The sequence below is a fragment of the Genypterus blacodes genome, unplaced genomic scaffold, assembly GCF_046128005.1.
Source record: "Genypterus blacodes isolate CSIRO-AG114 ecotype Tasmania unplaced genomic scaffold, CSIRO-AGI_Gbla_v1 ptg000003l_1, whole genome shotgun sequence".
Taxonomy (NCBI): Eukaryota; Metazoa; Chordata; class Actinopteri; order Ophidiiformes; family Ophidiidae; genus Genypterus; species Genypterus blacodes.
In genome coordinates this window covers 7,218,410-7,240,000 of record NW_027466817.1, presented here as the reverse complement: position 1 = coordinate 7,240,000, position 21,591 = coordinate 7,218,410, and the positions used below count along the sequence as shown (strand labels likewise).

At 42.9% G+C, this 21,591-nt stretch overlaps 1 protein-coding gene across 1 annotated transcript in view; it reads left to right on the top strand.

The window, feature by feature from the left end:
* The window catches only part of LOC142994988 (uncharacterized), a 258,121-nt gene that overhangs the window by 218,750 nt on the left and 17,780 nt on the right, over window positions 1–21,591 (top strand). The gene's annotated exons all lie outside the window — the stretch shown is intronic.

Genomic DNA, 21,591 nt, shown 5'->3' with positions numbered 1-21,591 from the left:
TGTCAATGTACTCTACTCTCTACCCTACTTGAGTGCCATCATATCTGCAAAATGCTTAAAATGATTCCATGGGGATGATAATAATCTGTTTGAAGACCAAAGTCTAGACTAGAACTTTGCAGTGTAGTTCGAGAAATCTATCTGTCTGCTTCCTCGAGCTACACTGCAGGTAGAAGGTAAAACTCCACCATTACTTATGCACACACACTCTCTACCATCTTATCCACAGTTGTTTCCATCCCTCATCCATCACACACATTAGAGAGCAGATAAACATGCCTGCTCCTATCCTATCCTCTTATCCTACAATTGTATGCGCAATGTCATGTACAATGTTTGCTTCAATAAAAACAAATAGCAAAAAAAACCCATCCACCACTCTCAGCTCACACTCCCCACCTCCAACCCGCATAGTCAAAGCAAAATGTTTCCCTCCATCGCCTCCTTATCAGTGGAACAAAGCAGCAGAGTGCAGTGACACAGCCGCCCCAATCAGCAACACAACACACAATAGCCAGCACAGTGCCACACATAGGCCAACACATCTGTCATAGGGCTTAATAAGTACTTGTGCAATACTTGTCCTTATTGATATATTGACAATTGTCAGAATAACAGACTTTTATTTGTGTGTTTACTGCCTGTGACTGTGTGTGGCACTGTTGGGATTTAGGTTAGCGGTGGTAAAACAGAGTACATGTGTGTGAATGAGAGGGACACAAGTGGAACAGTGAGGTTACAGGGAGAAAAGATAAAGAAAGTGGAGGATTTTAAGTACTTAGGGTCAACAGTCCAGAGCAACGGAGTGCGGAAAAGAGGTGAAGAAATGTGTGCAAGCAGGTTGGAACGGGTGGAGAAAAGTGTCAGGAGTGATGTGTGACAAAAGAGTATAAGCAAGAATGAAAAGAAAAGTGTACAAGACAGTGGGGAGACCAGCGATGTTGCATGGTTTGGAGACAGTGGCACTGAGGAAGGGACAGAAGGCAGAGTTAGCGGTAGCAGAAATGAAAATGTTGAGGTTCTCTTTGGGAGTGACAGGGATGGATAGGATCAGGAATGAGTACATAAGAGGGACGACACATGTTAGATGTTTTGGAGATAAAGTCAGAGAGGCCAGACTGAGATGGTTTGGACATGTACAGAGGAGGGATAGTGAATTTATTGGGAAAAGGATGCTAAAGTGGGAACTGCCAGGCAGGAGGCCTAGAGGAAGACCAAAGAGGAGATAGATGGATGTAGTGAAGGAGGATATGAGATTAGTTGGTGTAAGAGAAGAGGATGCAGAGGATAGGAGTGGATGGAGACGGATGACTTGCTGTGGCGGCCCCTGAAGGGAGCAGCTGAAAGGAAAAGAAGAAGACTTTGTGTGTGGCACTATGTGGCACTAAACCCTTGCCTGTGAACAAAGTAAATTTACACACAAGTTGCAATTGCACATTCAGTCCTCTTAAAGGCAGTGAAATTAACTGCTCCGATCCCAGCAAAACTAACTACTATGCACAGTATAAATCATTCGTATTTGTTTTTGTTTTTTTTCAAACCTTTGTAATCCAGTTAAACCCTTCTGGATTCTGATCATGGCACATGTGAGTGTCTTGTTTTGATCCTCCTAAGGGTCACTGCACATGATAGCAGGGGAGCTGTTACAGACCGTCTGATGCAGACACAGACATTTCCATACCCAGTGTGTATCTGGTCCGGAATCGCTGGGTACTGGGTTATATATGTTTGTAAATATACCATGTATGTATATACCATGTATGTATATAGTATGCATTTAAATCTACTGTCTTTATAAAAATATACAAAGTTTCAGCTTCAGCTTTCAAGAGCACAGTACATAACATCAGAGGAAATGTGTAGTTAGCATGAGCACTGATGAGATATATCCTTTATAACATCAAAGACAAAGGCTTAATTAAAAAATGAATTGTGCAAATTACCACTTTTATAAAGCAATACGCCTTCCAGTGGCACATAAACAGTTTTCCCTGTGCTGCGTTTTATTGTCTACGGCTTTAGGAACGAGCCACGCTTCAGATAAAACCACAACATAAAATAACCTTTTAAAGGTGTGTTCTCTCCGGGGAGGAGTGCACATATTGCTTTCAGCCCTGTTCTGTATTCATAATCCCACAGTGACACACATTCCCACCTGTGAAATGTGATTTAGACTCTCTTTGAGCATTATTGTGTTTTTCTCCCCTATAATATCGTACCTATAGCTCATTCACAGCAAAATGCACTCAAGCCTCTGTTGGAGTGAGCAACGTATTTCTCTTGAGTGATGTTTCAATCATTAATTTTGAATTAAGCGTTTATCCCTTTATATCTATTTCTATATTTTCTATGCATTTACTCGAAACGCCCACAGTCACACATATTTACCATAGATGTAAGAAAATAAACATGGACATTTCTGAAGGGCCTTTCTAAAGTTTTGGTTCACTCCTAGTCATCGTGTCACTTCAGACAGCAAGTCCAAATATGGGCGTCAAAGGTGGAGCCTCGGTGGAGCATGAGGTGTAAAAGTATGACTGAGGCTCCATTCATACTCTTACAGATCAGCTTTAGGTGGCAAATGACAAACATATTCAATGAAGATTACATTCCAACAATTGCTTTAGACTCTAGGAGGTTAAAGCATCTCATCCGCTCACAGGAAACTCTCACCTGCTGCAGATTGTGTGTGTGTGTCTGTGTGGGTCTGTGTGACTATCTTGGGAGGAAACACACTAAAAGATCAATTTCCGTTGCTCTGTGCGTGGCACTGAAGGTGAGCCTTCCTCCTCACCCCGGAGGAAGCACTTAGAGATGAGCTGGTGAAATCCAAACGATTCCTTCAGTCTGAAAAGCAGACAAAACAGCAAAGGAGACAAGTGAGAGCACGCACGCACGCACGCACGCACGCACGCACGCACGCACGCACGCACGCACGCACGCACGCACGCACGCACGCACGCACGCACGCACGCACGCACGCACTACAGCCACGTATAAAGTAATAAAAACAAGGCTGCTCAGTGGTCACTCTATGTAGATGGTGGTGTATTGACAAAAACACGAGCCAATACATCTGCATACCAGGCAAACCCACTTGAGTGTGTATGTGTGTGTGTCGTGACCTCAGTCTGCTTTTTCTGCAGTTTCAATGCGCAATTACACAGTCAGATGTTTCTTTGGCCAGCAGTGAGAAAACCTTTTAGATGATGAAGCTCTATGCAACCATGAAAAGGTGTCAACTATCATATTGTGAGTGTGCGTGTGTGTGTGTGTGTGTGTGTGTGTGTGTGTGTGTGTGCGTGTGAGTGAGTAGACAGAATTTATGTTTCTGAGGGGAATAGCTATTTCTCTCTCCTCTCTGGCTCTGGATGATGGCCAGCTGTGATTGGTTTTCCAACCACATCTCTTCATCACCATACAAACTTGATTCTGGCCTCCTCCACTTCCTTCTCCTTTTCCGCCTCCTCCCCCTCTCCCAGTCCAATGCTGCACGACAAACTGCTTTATCACTGTTAAAATATACAAACCAATCCAATTCTTCGCTGTTTAACTTTTTTCCTGTATTCTCTCACTTCTCTTTGCTTTTTGAATCATTATTCCTTCATTCCTCCTGTCATGTCTGCTTCCTCTTCATCCAACTTTCCTTTCAACCCCTTTACATTTTAGCTTGCCCTTGCCCTTTCAATTTCATACTTCTAATCTCTAATATCTCTCCCTCCTCCTCTCTCTTTCCCCTTTTCTTTTTTCCTTCCTTCCCTTCTCTCCTCCCCTACTCCACCCTTATTCTCCCCTTTCCCTGGCTTTCCTCATGTCCTCTCTAATTTCCTTTCCTTTCTTTGCTCACCTTTTCTTGCCGTCCTTTTGTTCCCTTGCTTCTGCCATTCTCTTCCTTTTTCTATTTTCTTGTCCGTGTTTGCTCTCCCTGCTGTTTAGCTACTTATTATATTGGTTCGTATGTTAAGTTGTCTTTAAACACTTTGGTCTAACGGTTTTCTCTTTTCCTCCATTAGATCCCTTCACTGCTCAAATGATTTTCTCTGCCTTCTTTTGACTTTCCTCTACCCTTCTTACTGGCTTCATCTGTCTCTTTTTGTTTCACATCATTCTCTCCATATTTTCGTCACTCCTACCCAGTATGATTTTATGTCATCCCTGCTCTTTGTTTCCCCCCAGTTGCCTTCATACTTCTTTTGTCTCCTCTTTTCCAACCTTATCTTCCTCCTTATTCCCGTCTACCAACTCCCCCCTATTGTATTTTGTCCCTTCATCTCCTGTGAGCGGCTCTCTGATGAATCTCAATCAGTCCATTCATAGCAAAGTCATTTATTAAACAGCTGATTGTGCTATTAAAGATTGATTGTATGATTTAAGTGTTGTTTACAGGCCAGACGGCCCCCGAGGGTGATCCCCTCAATCTGACTACTTATTTTTCCATCCACCACAGCAGCACTCCACTGCCTGACAAACAAATGATTTTTGCATCGGCCATCAGCTTCAGTGATCAAAGCTCCTGCTGCTGAACGGCTGCTGAAGGTTTTATCTTTAATGCGTGAAAATCAAGTAAGAAAGTAGCTATAGGTTAAATATCTTTGCTCAGTCGATTCATGGTGTTTAGCTGTAGTCCCCCAATTATTAACAGGTTATTGACTAGATCGATGTGAATTCTTTGTAGCTGTAGCTGTTTTTTGGTCAGTATTTATATAATATTATAATATGTTCTCTATTCTTCCTCGTTTTCTTGGTGGACATAAAACATTGCAAACAGATCAAAACAATCAAAAATTATCACGCGCACGCCTGCCCGCCCGCTCGCCCGCCCGCATGCACGCAGGCACTCCAGTATGAACTTAGAGCCTCCTCAGCGGCTGCAGTCTAATCAGTTATAAGAGGTGACCTATTTTGAACAATCAACTCACACTGTGCACTGTGGTTCGGTTCAATGTGTTTTGCTGCAATAAATAAATGAATAATTCCCAATGATTCTGCCCTGCTGACACTGAGGGAAACACCTGTCATCAGAAAGATCTGCAGTGGTATCATGAAGCAGGAGCATGAAATAAACCATGAATAATTGCAATTCTGTTGATTTGCTTTCCTCACAGAGGTGCAGATTTCACCTCTTACATGCCTGTTAGTGCTTTGATTCAGGTCTGCTTAAGGCAATAAGTCTTTTTAAAAAACACTGTGTGAGCATCAAAAAACAAATTAAACCGACACAGTGTTGGTGTCATCCAAGTAACAGATCAAGATGATGCCATGCAGCATGTAAACAGGTTAAGCCTTCTGACGCACCGTGGGTCCTTCTGCAAGCAAAAATGTGTGTATATCAATGAAAATGTATTGATCCCATTATTGGATACAGGTAACCCAACATTTTTGTCTTATTCTGTCTATTAAACAGATCCTGACACATGGTTGTATTGGAAACGACTTGAAATAACTTCACTGCACGGGCAGAATTGCAAATATTTTCATAATTGAAACAAGTGATACAGAAACAGCTGAGTTTATGCTCATTTACTTGAATTTCAAGCTTAATTACTTAGGCTTAATTAAATCAAACTGTTTTGTCGTGACTATATTTCATCATCTATTGAAAAAAGGCATTTTGGAGACAAAATAGTTTCCTCGATTCTAGTCGAGGATGTTTTGCAAAGTGGGGGAGAATCAGGGGGGGGGGGGGTTCAGGTTTGATCCCCACAGATGCTTGTTAGTGTCCTTGAGGAAAACAATCAACATCTACTTATATATTCATTACAAGTCACTCAGGATGAAGACATCATCAGCTAAACGCCTAAATAAACATACTGTCAGGGCACACTGAAGGAGACTGTAGCTGCCACTTGTTTATCTTGCGGAAACTCATTCAAGCAGATTGCAATAGCAATCAAATTCTCATTTATTATTACATTTTGTCATTGAGTGCAATTATTCAATATACAAGAGCTCTGGCAGATGCCTTGTTTTTTCATAACTTGTGTACTGTCTGGTGCATCTGCCACACAGATTAGCATTGGGCTGTGCAGCAGAAGGCGTCCTCCCCAAATGACAAAGGAAAGTCCTGTAACCTTCTTTACCACTTTCAAGTGAAATCTTTACATTCACATTCATAATCTTAGTGAAATAAATACTATTGAAAAAAGGACCTTTCTGATGGTCTTTCTTCGTGTTCGTTGTTTTGGTGGTGAATGATGAGGCAAAGATGAACTGAAATTCTCAGATGGGTTTTTACTGGAATAAGACATTGAAGAGCGCTCGTCCTGCCCCCGTCCTGGTGTCGTGGGTCAGGCCGTGAGTTTCCGCGTACAATTGCATTTATGCCGCAAACACAAGGCGTCATCAATTCACTGATGACACTGTAGTTTAACTGTTATCTATTGGTCAGCCAGCTTCAAGAGGGGCAGCGCTAAGATTCAAATCTGAGGGATGAACAGCTGTCTGTGGGGGAAAGTAGAATACTCTTTGTGTAAATTAAATAACAACAGTATAGTGTAATTAGCCATTTGATCTGAGGAAGCTCCCCCTGACTGCCCGTCTATGCAAACCCCCTCTCTTCCTTCTTCCTGGCCACAGATGTTTGAGGCTTTGATAAAGTGTATTACAGTGACCTCTTCACCTATTGGCAGATATGTGTTATCTAGCCCTCCTGGAGAGAGAGAGAGACGCTGTAATTGTTTGTGTGAATTACTCCAGACTTTCCCGGGGTCAGCCATTTGGTTACTTGTACTATATCAACTTCAGTCACTGCATTTACTTATATGTGTGTTGACATTATTTGTTATATTCCAACATTCCCCCTTTTCATTCTATTTATAGAATGAATCAAACTTGAGATAAACAATCTAAGCCTCCTGCCGCACGCACCAATCCACTCAGTTAAAACCAACATCTCATCACATGAATAGAATTCACCTTATCATCCAGCAGAATTCAAAGGGTATAAAAATGCAGTGTACATGACTTATTCAAACAGATTCGGTGCATGTGCTATGTACACAAACAATACATATGTCCTATATAAAAGATACAATGCATTTGACACCTTAATTAACAGTAGTTGCTTCCTTCATGGAAAAATACATTGCAATCATTCATTCATTAACACAAAAATCAACTTCCGCAGCCCGGTAGGGGGCTGGTCAACCCATCGGACCCCCAGCGGTTCGGAGCATTTCATCACGCGTATAATTTTGTAAACATTAGCCTTCTGGTTCCAGGGTCATTCTTGGGACGCTGCGTAGGCGTCCACTCATTGTACAGGCCCGCGGTTAGGGTCTGGAACTTGAAACCTTCTAAGACCCTGGAAAACAACTCATGAAAATACAATTCAATAAATCCCGTCCCACAGTAATTTAAACATCTCGTACTAAATCTATTCTATTAGCTGGCACAAAAGCGCAAGCTTATGTGTGCTTTCAAATATAAACATTTGTAATCCTGAGGTAGTCTGAGAAGAGAAAGAAAGGAAGTCCTTATTTCACAACCACTGTGGTCAGGGGAAGAACATCAGGGTCGTCGTCAAGATCCGAATAGCTTCTCGAGGGTGTCAGAGAAGAAGTCATCTATCCCTGAGTTTTCAGCTCGTGACTCAGGGTCGTCACACTTGCCAGGGCTTTGGTGACAGGACTGTCTGGGAAAGTGTTATTGGGGATGAAAGTACAACATGCAGATCCAAACGTGGCACACACACCCCCTTTTCAGCTAAGATCATGTGGAGGGCTATCCTATTCTGATAGGTCTTCAACGTGGTGTGGGCCATTTGTTCAGTCATCCCTTTTACAGCATCCCGTGTGTAATTGACAAATCTCTGTTGATCATAATAGAAGTAGTTCATCCAATCACCATTTTTTATCAATTGTGGCCCACCAGAAAAACAATGATTCAAACATCGCTTCCACATCGTTCCTAGCTCTGTTCTTGTCTGAAACACTCCAAAGCACCCCAAACTCATCAATATACACTTGTGGGCCAAATGACCCCTTGGTGTGGGGAAGAAGGGTGAGCTTCTCTGGAAAAGATCTGTAATCAGATACAGGGAACCTGGGGAGAGACATTATCAGCAGCTGAATGATAGCACAGATGAGAACCAATCCTGATCCCTTGCCCCTGTGATTGAGATTAAGACCTTTCATTTGTCATATCACATACAATTCAACTCTGTCCTGCACACACAAACACATTAACACCTTCTTGTCATTTCCCCCTTTTGTTTCTGATACAACACGGCGTCCACAATGCCGTGTCTTTCAGAAACTCCAATGGAAGGTGTTGATGTAGTCCAGTACTGGCAATGCAGCCGCATGCACCATGGCTTGCTCGATGGTGATGAGTGTTTGAAGATCCATTTGACCTGATAAAGGATGGGTGAATATTCAGCTTGAGGGCGTGGGTTATGGTGATTGGGCAGGGGGTTGGATGCGCTGTCTTCGGGCCCTGTCAATAGTGACCCGGGTTGTAAGGGTCACCTGTGGGCCGGGCATACATGGGCATCTGTGGGGCGTATGGGGGATGGTGCGGTGGGCGCTCAACTGTTCCCTGTCCTCCATTCTGATATTCTGTTGCTGTCCGAAGTTTGGACTGCTGCCATGCATATTCCATGTAAGGGCACTCTCGGACCCAGTGACAAGGATCCAAACAATGAAAACAGACTTTGTGTCGACGTAGTGCTGCTCTTCTTCCTCCTCTGTCTTTTCCTGAACATCCACGGCCACGTCCTCTTTGATTGCGTGGACCATTCTGGTACCGGGTGGAATACATCTGGGGTTGTGGAGCATATGGATAGAAATGCATACCATATGAGGCCGGCTGAGGAGGGACCCAAGCCTGGGGTGCTACAGGTGGAGGGGGGGCTAGCCGGGCAGGGACGGCTGGGGAAGGGTGTTCGGGGACCACTGGGCATATTTCAACAGGGGGGATTGACTTGGTTTCCTTGTCAGTATCGAACAGGGCAATCTGGATTTTCAACCATCTTTTCTTGAGTGTGTTAATCTCTGAGACCTCTGAATGTTCTGACTGAGAATGCTGTTCAGTGTGATGTGTCAACACGGCTCGCCATTTGTCGTGGGTTTCTTGGTCTAGTCCTACAACATCTTCCAATTTAGCCTGGACCTGCTGGGGCAGGGAGCGTATCACCGCTGCTCGGAACATTTGGACCGTGGCACTGTTTGGCAATTCAGTGTGGGGCATTGTTCCAGTAGTGTCGTCCCACTGTTCAGCACAACTGTTGAGGAACACATGGAAGGATTTTCCCTTGACCCAATCAAATCGCTGCAGGTTGGAGACTTTCAGAATCTGAGGGAAGCGTCGTCGCAGTTCAGTCCAATATGCAGTCCTTCCTCTGTTGAAGGGCTCCGAGTCTGCTACTCCCATGAAGCGTAGCCGTTCGTCGATGTCATTAACTGTTTCTCGTCCTAACAAGCGTCCCAGCATGGATCGGAGGTCTCCCATGGCCAGGAAGTCACTTGAGGTGAGAGACTCAAACTTTCGAATCCACTGGACTGCTCCTTCTACCAGTGGGGGCAAGCTGGATGCGAGGACCTCCATGTCTCGATGCTTCCATGGAAAGAAAGTGACATTTCCAGCACTGTCTGGCAGCAGAGGGCACATGAATTGTGCGGGAGCTATGCTTGATTCTTCAAGTTCATGTGTGGCCTTATTTCTCATAGTATGAGATCTTGTTGTTGTTCACATAGAACTGCGTTTCCGGGTCAAACGCTCTTCTCCACGTATATTGTGTGTTACCCTTGACCTGATGAATGGGAGGCTGCTTTTTTGTTTTGACACATCAGGAGAAAAAGGAAAGTCATGATAGCTGTTGGCGTCAGTGTCTTGTTCGTGTGCCTGCCATTCCTCCTTGCTCTTGAAGGGATTCCGGGAGGAGTCAAAAGGAACGGGGGAGATTTTCAGGAATCCTTGATGTATGTACGGGGTCAGGAAGGGGTCGTGGGAGTTCCTTGAGGGGTCCAGACGCCTGGACCATTCGGAAGTGACAAAAGTCAGAGGCGTAGACTGGAGTCTATGTGGCATAGAGCAGGCACTGCTATGTGGGAAGCAGCGTCTCTTCTCGCCGTCATCACTGTTGCTCTGGTTTTCCTCAGGTCTGTGATCGTCGTTGTAGTGGACTTTCCTGAATCTGCCCACCTCTCTTTCCAACTCTTGTTTAGCCTCATGTGTCACAGTTAGATGAGGCGTCTTGGGCCTGGCTCCCAAACCACTCCTTTGGTAAGCGGATTCCGGCATCTGAATTAGCAGTTCCTCTGAACAGGCCAGGCGTCGGTCAGCTTCTCTCTGTTCACCATGTATTTGTTCCATGTCGTCTTGAACAGCTTGGTTTGGAGCCGGTTCCAAGTCCAGGACACCTGAACTCACTTTGTAGAGGGGGGCCATGGTGATTGTCCCTTCGGGATATGGAGGGGGCTTAAGTTGAGAGGGCTTCACACATTGAGGGAGGATGGGATAGAGTGGGGCAGTAGGGGGTGAGGGAACCTCTCCGGAGGTCACTTCAAGCTTGTTGTGGTTCTGTTGCCCCACTTGATTGGCGGCCGTCAGCAGGGTCATGGCGCGGGCGCGAATGTTCTGCATCTGATCTCTGTCTGTCTTGGCTGCACCCCACGATTTCTTTCCACCTGCCTCCCATTTCTTAGTAGCTTCTGTAGCTGCTGCATTCATCCTGTCAAAAGTTGCTCTGACATATTCAGTGGAGGGAGGAGGTGCATCAGGTTTGGGCCAGAGGCCCCTGTCTTCCCAGTCAGACAGGAGGCGTTCCAGTTGTTTCCGGGTCTTGTCTCTTTTATCAGGATCCGTTCCCGACATGACCCGTCTCAGAGTGGCCTCGGTGTAAGACTTGCAAGTGAGGAATTTTGCCATGACTGTATGATAATGCTAATATTCTAATGTCGTACTTATTTAAAGAAAAATAAAATGTAAAAAAAAATTTAAAGTCTATAAAAAAATTAAAATTGCAATGATGAAAAAATAATAATTGTATGGGAAGGGAAAAAAAAAAAAAAATCAACAAAGCTAACTATAAAATTAAAAGGAATTGTTTCTATTAATCAATTGATTAATCAATTTCAATTGTGTATTTACTCTATTAAACTAACTAATTAATTAAGAGGGACTTTCCTTTTTGGATCTCAACTACAGCGGGTGCGATTATAAATGCCAGTAGAAGATGTAGGTGCAGTACTACTGCAAGAGCTGAGGATGGCGCCGTTGAATCGCTTTCTGAAATTAGGCGAACTCTCGTAGCTGCAGTACTGCTGTAGGCCTGAGGCGTCGTTGTGTCACTTCTGGTGTCTGGGGCGCTGTTTACATATTGTTGAGGATTCTATGGCACTATTCAATCACTTCCTAAATGAAAACAAAAATGAACAAATAAACAAAACAAAACAAAACAGAAATCCAATGTAATAGTTATTTTTCGGGATTCAGAAACAATTAATTCCCCGGGATTTCGACAGTGTATCAGAGTATATTACTGCGTGATATGCCGGTGCTGAAAAACTCCCGAAAAGTCTCTGAACTTTTATAAAACCTGTATCCTGAATATATTCAGACACCCACAGACAGTTCCCTCTCAGACAAACAGTTCGTTCTTCCTGCTTGCATTCTTACACATACACACACGCACGATCAGATACAGACACGTAATAACAAGGTTAATAACACAGCTCAGATATTCAGACACACGTGTTATAACGCATTTACACACACAACTCAGACATTCAGACACACGTGTTATAACGCATTTACACACACAACTCAGATATTCAGACACACGTGTTATAACGCATTTACACACACAACTCAGATATTCAGACAAGCACACTCATTTACGCGCCGGCTCACTCAATCTCACACACGTACACAGCTGGACCAGAACACGCGGACAACCCTCTCACGACATACGGCTCATTCGTTCGCTGCCGTAGTCAAAGACATGGACACACTCTCATACAGAATATCAGTCAGATGCATCCACCTCTCAGTCACACGTGGCGACCAAAAACTAACAAACACAAGTGCTGTCTCAACCAGCTGTTTGTCAAAGACACGTGACTGCAAGTTCCCCACACACACACGGACACACAAACCTCTCTCAGTCGAAAACGGATCATGCATCCAAAACGTCCGTTTCTCTCTATTTTTCCCTCTCACACACACACGCATACAGCTTTGAAAAAGGAACGTATGGCCAGTACGCAACTTTACCAAAAGTTTGACAGCGGATAACCCTTAATCCACCAATACAACACAGACAGTTTAAAATTACATTACTCCGGAGATCTCAATTAACGGTCAGACAAAAATATTACTCCCTATACGACTATACCACTATATTCTAGGCAGGACTTAACACAGAATCACATGGAACGATTATTAATTACTCAAAAGTCTATTTATTCTTTATTTTGTGTCAGTAATCTGCCACATCTCTCTTACAGATGCACCCCAAGGGTTCCCTATGTATTAAAGCTCAACAAGTTAACAGTAACTGGAATTCAACCATGTGATTATGCCGAATCACAGGAACGCTTGGACGTTCCTTACTAATAATTAGCGGGGTTTTTTAACACAAGTCGTTGGAATTCAACCATAACAACATTTGAATTAAACCATAAGTTGTTGCGCAAAAGTAATAAGAGAATTCAACTCCAGCTAATATCCGGAATTCAGCCGAAATTAGCTCAATGTAAAATTGTAGAAGGGAATTCAGCCCAAGCTACAAATGGAATTCAACCGAGATTCTTTTTAAACAATTTAATTAGAGAATTCAACTCTGGGAAGACTCGTATCTCCCCGGTCTGGATAAGAAGTTCAATGTGTTACCGCAGTTAACCATCCAGAGATTTCAATCAGTCTCCTCTTTACATTATATTTACGTGGCTACAGCAGACAATCACCCACTTCCATAGATAAACTTTAGAGTGTCCAATAACCTATTACAGATTTGATTTAACAGGTTCTGTACTGTACCTTTTGAGTTGCGCGCATTATAGAAGTGGAGCGTTTGCCTCTGTCGTCACGGAGTTCTTCCAATGAACAAACACCACCAAGTCACGTCGAGGTCACCAAATATTGAAAAAAGGACCTTTCTGATGGTCTTTCTTCGTGTTCGTTGTTTTGGTGGTGAATGATGAGGCAAAGATGAACTGAAATTCTCAGATGGGTTTTTACTGGAATAAGACATTGAAGAGCGCTCGTCCTGCCCCCGTCCTGGTGTCGTGGGTCAGGCCGTGAGTTTCCGCGTACAATTGCATTTATGCCGCAAACACAAGGCGTCATCAATTCACTGATGACACTGTAGTTTAACTGTTATCTATTGGTCAGCCAGCTTCAAGAGGGGCAGCGCTAAGATTCAAATCTGAGGGATGAACAGCTGTCTGTGGGGGAAAGTAGAATACTCTTTGTGTAAATTAAATAACAACAGTATAGTGTAATTAGCCATTTGATCTGAGGAAGCTCCCCCTGACTGCCCGTCTATGCAAACCCCCTCTCTTCCTTCTTCCTGGCCACAGATGTTTGAGGCTTTGATAAAGTGTATTACAGTGACCTCTTCACCTATTGGCAGATATGTGTTATCTAGCCCTCCTGGAGAGAGAGAGAGACGCTGTAATTGTTTGTGTGAATTACTCCAGACTTTCCCGGGGTCAGCCATTTGGTTACTTGTACTATATCAACTTCAGTCACTGCATTTACTTATATGTGTGTTGACATTATTTGTTATATTCCAACAATACAGAACATGTGTCAATTTGTGATTTCTCATCAAATTCGGTTTTAAAAGACAAACTGTCTTTAGAAAAATACGACCTCCGTGTGCAATGGAGATTGGATTTTATCCAATCAAATTCACAGACATCCCGTCCCCTCCTAATCCAATGATTATAGGCCAATCAGCTGTCAGTTAAACAAATGACGCTGCTGTCAAGTTTGGTAACGCCACAGACGCATTAACATTAGGCGATGTTAGCAGGCTAGAACACAATTTTTCATGAGGAATTAAACATTTCTACGAATGTGAATGACAAGTGTGTGTGTGTCTCATTTGTGGTGCGGGCGCGTCTGTCAAGCGCCACTTCACCAAAGTCCACAGCAACTTTTCCAGGGACTGGCTGCTAGCAGGCTACGTACAGATAAGGTAAAGGAGCTCCATAAGAGTGAACTGAAGAGGATTTACTCACGCAGACACCGCACCCTCTCTGTCATCTCACTAACATCAGATTAACAACCGACTGAATGCATGTGAAGTGCAGATGATATGGGAATTACAGGGAATTCCCAAAATTACAGGTGTAAGACCAAAATGGACAACCAAATTGTTGCACACGAGACAGAAGTCGGCCTGTTGGATTTTCCCCTCTGTGGACGTCTCAAAATGAAACCATTAGTTAGTGGTGTTCCTGTGTTAATGTAACTGTGCTTGGATCCGTTGTTGTCCAGTTTCTAATAAGTGTTTATGCAGAGACTGCAAAGGGATCTCGGGGCTAACCTTATCTTACCTTCAACATAAAACGCCAAGGATGATGCTTTAACAACAGAAAGGAATGCTGCATGGTCTAACAATGTTCTCAGATCACACCTCATACCTTGGTGTCACATGGAGAGCCGTATAATAGGCAAATGGTGAAGGAATGTTGTCTCAATCCACTGACCTCTAGGGGAGGGGACAAAGTAGTGGATACATTCAAACATCTAATTCTGTTGTCAGTGGGTGTGCTAAAGACCCACTGTGACAGTCTTTCATTGGTTTGTGGCAAAAGTATGTAAATGTCCATGATGAGGGTATATAAGAGGCCACTGTGAAAGGGGCTCACTCTCTTCTATATTCTATCTTCTACCTCCTGCTCTTTATCTGGTTTATTTCATTATTTGTATCTTTTTAGATCTTGTTTTACATTCTCTCAGCTATTGCAACTGTAACTGTAACTGTAATGTCAGCTGCCAGCTCATGTTAGTAAAATATCCACCATTCATCTAACTTCTATCAGAATAGAAACTTTATTGGGTCAAATCACACAAGCTAACACGTCACCATGCAAACACAGCACTCTGAAATGTGTCTTTCGTGCCCCTCTTACACACACCCACATGCTTTACAGAGGGGTCAGCGCAGGGCATACGGCGCCCGTGGAGCAGTGTTGGGTTGGCTGTTCGGTGCCATCACAGTGCCATTCTTTTGTATTAATGGAGTTAGATAAAACACAGTTAAATATCTCTGTCCATATTAGGGTCTGAGTTTTTTCATCCTTACACAGGGAATGTGAAGGGAAATGATATATGGAGGGAATGTGGTATGACATGAGTAGCCCTCGGACACTATTATTTTGTCAAATTAGCTCTCAGAGGGAAAAAAGGTTAGCGACCCCTGGCCTAAATCATAGAAATACTGATCCATTTTAAACTTGTGTTGCCTCATTGATCATTATTACATCAGATAGATAGATATACTTTACTGAACCTAAACATGTCAGCTCTGGCACAATTATCAAGGTAAAACAGGTTTGGCACCCCCCCCAGCAACTCCCACACATTCAGTTATGCACAAACACACACAGATGCACACACGCACGCAAGCACTGCTGAAAGATTTAATTTCCTGTAAGATGGAGGGTAAAACCAAGCAACAATTTAATGGATGTTATCGAGTATGACTCTGACGTGCTGTGTTCAGGAGCTTGGTCTGGTGCTACTGAACAGAAATTGGAATTGGCTGTTAGGATGAACACAAGAGAGCTCATTGGATGTTAAAGAAGATAAGTTTATGTTTTGATCACTGGCCTCATACTAGGTGTGTATGAGGCCATGTGTGTAGCTGCATACGTGTACACACATCTAGTTCAGGACCTATGTATTTGTCACACTCTATTATATAACTGTGTGAAAATAACAATTGTGTTATCAGTTCTCGCTTTTCCTGCTATGTCTGCTAACTGTCCACTGTGACAAATTTATATTGGCTGTTAGGAAGAAAACAAGGAGGCTATCGACTGTAGGCAAGGCAAGTGTCGCGTTCAAAATACTTCATCAAGGCGGCAAGGAGGACTTCAAGTTGAGAGAGATCTCACTTAAGCTGTGTAATAAACAAAAAAGGTTAAAGTTGTGATACAGAGCAAAACTCAGCTGAGGTCTCATGGTCTTAGTCGAGGTCTCAATGAGTTTCAGTGGTCCACAGACTGCAACCCAGTCCTGCTTACACCTCCACTCAATGAGCCCTGAACTCAGGATCTTCAAACAATTTAAACTGTTCAAAGTGGGTGTGTTTCTTCCTTTGTGTTGGTTGGAGGTCCTTTAGGTTTTTATGGTTTATTGGATACATTGTGTCATGGTATTGGAGTTGGTTTTAGGTGGACACAAAGGCAACACATGTCCTGTACCTGATATGGAGGCACTGACTGCTTGTCTACTTTTCTGGATTTTGTCAGTGAAGAAGGAGGCAAATTCTTTGCAGGCCCTGGTGGATAGAAGTTCAGTGGCTACTGAGACAGAAGGATTTGTTAGTCTGTCCACAGCGGCAAAGAGTGTAGTGCATTATTATTGTTTTTGGTGAAATGCCTTGCATTTCTCAGTTCCAGGTTATAAGCATGAAGTCTCTCTTTGTAGATTTCATAATGAACCTGGAGATTTGTTTTTCGCTACCTGCGCTCAGCTTTACGACACTCTCTTTTTTTTCCATTCTGACCAGTGTGGCAATTCTCCATGGAGATCTTTTCTTCCCAGAGAGTCTTCACCTTAATGGGTGCAATGGCATCGATAACATTTGTAATTTTGGAGTTAAAGTTATCTACAAGCTCATTGACTGACATCCAAGAGAGAGTGGGTGTGGAAGAAAAATTCGGGATAAATATTTCACTGGTGTTTTCAGTGATGTACCATTTTGTGATAACCTCTGTTTGAATATTTGTGTGCATGGAGATAGTGAAAGAAAGAAAAGAAAAGAAAGAAGAAAACACAGGAATGATCAGAAAGAGCAACATTGGTCATCACAACCTTAGAAATGTTCAGACCCTTGGAGACAATTAAGTCCAGGATGTGCCCCTTATTGTGTGTGGGCTCTGTCACATGCTGAATCAGTCCATAGTTATCAAGGACACAGCAAAGTTCTTTGGTCCATCTGTCCTGGGGGTTGTCGACATTGATGTTAAAATCACCAACAATAACTACACAAAGTCACTACAGATTATAGGCAGCAGTTCAGTGAAGTTGTCAAAAAAGGTTGCACATATTAAAAAGAGGCAAATTTCCCATATGATATCTGCTTGCATTGGAGGGAGTCATTAAACGAAATGGCAACTCCACCTCCTTTTTTGTGCACTCTAGAAGTTGGGAGGAGTTGACTCAATGAGAAGTTATTTTGGTCTAACCAAGATCCAGTTAATAAAATGCTTGATAATAAAATCATTGATTAAAAATGTTTTTCCTTCCAATGACCTTACGTTTAATAGAGCTAATTTAAGTGTGTTCTCCCATAAAGGAGTTAATGAGTAGAGCTCTTGGCAAGATATAGTGTGCCTACATGCATTTTTTGTTTTACTTTGGATTGCATCTTCAGCTTGTATCTGGAAGACACATGCAAGATCTACTGATGTCACCTTTTAAACAAGCAAAACACAAAGTCGAAACAGGAACTTCATTTGGATTATAGATCCTCTGGGGAGAGATTCATTGGCAAAGTCAATCAGGCTCATTGGTAGTTAGCAAGCTGATTACTTACAGTCAGTCAGATGGCTGCCTGGTGGGGTCTCCTGCTTGTCGCACCAGCCGCTTTCACTCCACCAGCATCAAAGACATGACAAGACATGAAAGAAGACATTACTCATTACTGCCGTCTCTCTCTCTCTCTCTCTCTCTCTCTCTCGCTCTCTCTCTCTCTCTCTCTCTCTCTCTCTCTCTCTCTCTCTCTCTCTCTCTCTCTCTCTCTCTCTCCCTCTCTCTCTCTCTCTCTCCAGTTGTCCAATACATTACCAAAGAACACATGATGGTAAATTGTTCCTGTACTTACCATTTTCACCATCTGTGCGGTTGGTGAAACTCTAGTCAGAAACACATAGTGTGTGTGTCTGAAAGTGAGTATAGCAAGTCTTTACTAAAGGAAACCACGACAACTTGGTCGTTGCTATCCCATTCATCACACTCAGCCTGTGGTGGTTGTGGTGGCGTGTGTGTCTACGTAGTTGTGTATGTGTGTGGTAGAATGGGCCTTGGGTGTGTGGGGTGTACTGTATGTCCATGATAAACCAAACAATGCTTGTCTTTGTCCTCCATTGCACCTCTGTGTTGCGGGCCAGTAGAGAAGAAGCTGGGCCTCAGCGATACTGACACTCACAAAATACACACACCTTTGCTACCTTTCTCTTTGTCCTCCCCTCTTTCCCTGAAACATGCATTGGGACGAATTCATTTCCTATCCTGTGCCTCTCTTGTTTGTAAAGCACATGATATGAGAGTTGAGAGAAACAGCTCATGACATGATGCGTTTGTCTTCTTCTTACTCTCGCCTCACTTTTTCCCATTCACTATTAATTCTCATTTCGTCTCCACGTCCTCATGCTGGTGGTGGTTTTGTACATTTCATTATGAACTGCATTGCTGTCCAAATATGCCTGCCTATGCCTGCCAACTGCCAGCTGTGTGTGTGTGTGTGAAACCAACTACAGTAAGCTTATACAGTATAAAAAAATTACTGAATTCTAATTCATTGTGTGCTTGTGGTATCAATGAGTTGTGTGTGTTTGTGTATGTGTGTGTGTTGGTTACTATAGGATTGTATGCATCAGTGAAATAGTTATTGCATATTGCAGTGTGCTGGCACATACTTCCTCCATTGGTTCACATTCATATTCATTAACCTGGCTGAACAATATCTATGCTCATAGCCCTGCTTTGTGTTTGTAGTTTCCTATGAAGATGATGTTGGTTCCAATAGAATGACCGTTAACCGGGGTGCTCAGGTACTCAGAATGACTCAAAATGCAAAGCAGTGCAACGGTCAATAAGTACTAATTGAGAGAATAAAGAAATAAAGTCACAATAATCAGATGTTTGTATTATTTTCCCCCTTAGTTTAATGTTCACGGTGTATGTTGGGAGAGTTCTATGGTAAAATTGTGAACGTTTCTTAGGAATTGCTTGAGAAGAAAATTGTCTTCTGGTGCATTTGGCTGCCATATTAGTTCTACCAGTGCAGTCTCAACACTGCAGGCCATCAGAAGAAGAGCTTCACTTCTCTCAGTCGTGAAACTACCTTAAACCCTGTTGTATTTCTGCAAACATGGTGCTGTTGATATGAGCGGTGAGGGGTGACGGCGTGAACCCTCTTCGTGCTTTTCCCAAAGAAACTTGTCGTCTGCCCTGCACAACAATTTGTCTCCTTTCTTTGCTGAGTTTTTGACAGTGCTGCTCTCACTCTGTTGCTCTTGAGAGATGACTTCATTCCCTCCCTCTTTAAAACGACACAGTGAACTCCCCTTTATCTCGGGAGGACATAGAGCCTCTGCAGTTGGAGCACTCAGCAGGAAATCTCTCACTCTTGAGGTTTTTGTGTGAAAGAATGTAGAGAATCTGCAGTAGTGGCTTGGAGGGAACTTTATTTCCGTGGAGTTTCTTTGATTGAGGAGTGTGCTGAGAAACGGCTCTGCCCGCGGCTCAAAGATTTGCTGTTTTTCCTTAATGGTGTAACTTTTTAGTGGAGGTTTGATGGCAGATTCAAAACCATGGATGTTATTAGTCAGTGGAGCTCTGTGTCCACAATCATTCATTTTTTTCCCACTATCCTGGTGTCTGAGTGCAGGATGATTTTACTGGCTGTGGAAGACAGCAGGATGTCCCCAACTAACCAATCCATCCTTCCTGGGGGATCCCACAGCTTTCACAACTCACAAAAGGTATAGAATCCCTGATTGGTCCCCCTTGAATTATTACGGTTTACAGTTTGTGTACTCCCCTGATCTGTTTTGTTAGCTCCTGTCCCCAGACAAATTTGTCCCAGGTGGTTAATGGCATTCTTCTACTGCTGGTGAATCCTTCCTGATCCGCGTGGAGTCATACCGAACTGGCCCTTATTGCCCCCCCATTTGGACACAGTAAAATCCAAAGCAACATATTAGTCACAGGACATAACATTGTGCAAGCCAACCACTTATATACCACATCCTGTGTGGTTTTATCGCTGAAGACAGAAGTTTCCATTTTATTACACTTCCTTGCTCTTGAGCAAATGTGAAGCAGTAGTTCAACGACCATGTGGTAATAAGTGTGAACCGAGGATTCTACAAAGTTAAATGAAGCGAGCAGAGAAAGAGCCCTGAGCAGACTCACATCCATATTCATGGGCTGTGATGAAGAGGGTTTACACAGACAGAGCTGTTCCATTAGCTCAGAGATTTCTGAGAGTTCAGTGTTCATAAAACATGATAAGGAAACATACTGTAGTCATTATAATTGCACCGTAGTCATTATTAGAGCTACATGATCTGATGATTTATGCAGTAGGTTCAGCTGAAATATGCTAAGCAAGACAAAAGCCCCATAATGCATGTCCACCTGTCTTAGTGGTTGATATTCTAAATACTGATGACTATGCACTTACTTATCATTTCTCCCACTTGCATGTTTCTTCTTTATCTATTTGCATTTCCTAATACATTTCTTTCACTCAGTGCATGTGAGGGGCACAACTGACTGAAAGAGTAATGTACTTCTAGATAACTGGAATATTTCCTAAGGGACATCAATATAGCACTTAACAATGACGTAACACAGCTGTAATGCATTCAGAATGAATTCCGGTTCCTTTCATTACAGTGACTTTGTTGCAGTAATAAAAACTGCATACCTAATGATAATGACACATATTTAATGTACGTTTGCAACTTACTCCACTTATGAAGTGGCCTTTAATGATTTAATTATTTCAAGTTAATGGAAATCAATGTACTACAGTGCTGATATTCTTTAAATTGAGCAGTAGATTACCGTCTATTTTGACATTTTTAATGATTTGGTCTTTAGCAACCAAAATACACTACATAGCAGCAAGTCATTACTGTGTCATAAATGCTCAATGTCATTTATTCAGAATCAGAGCTCCCAACTGCACCCTGAACACAACAACACAGAAAGTTCCCAGTATCACTATGACATGTCCAGCGATGTTCAATTAACTGTGCAAGTGTCTGTGTATTAAAACAACATTGAGAAGATTGTCTTTCCAAGATGTCCTAATGGAAAGGGTTTATCTTCCATTATAGTTTATACAGCTACAGGAGCCCATTAGGCCCGATCATTGTCATGGAGACAGGGGGCATAGTTGTGGTAATAATGGGCTGCGTAGTAGAATGGGGTCTGTAGCTGTGACCTCATCTAATGAAGGACAGTTTATCCCATAGGAGCATTTAAATACTTTGGTGTCACTCTCTCTCTCTCTCTCTCTCTCTCTCTCTCTCTCTCTCTCTCTCTCTCTCTCTGTCTCTCTCTCTCTCTCTGTGTTTGTGTGTGTATGTAGGTAAAACTTTCTCCAAGTGCCAACCTTTGCAGGCTGTATGTCACAGACTTGGTACAGCTGTCGGCTGCTACAAAGCATATTTA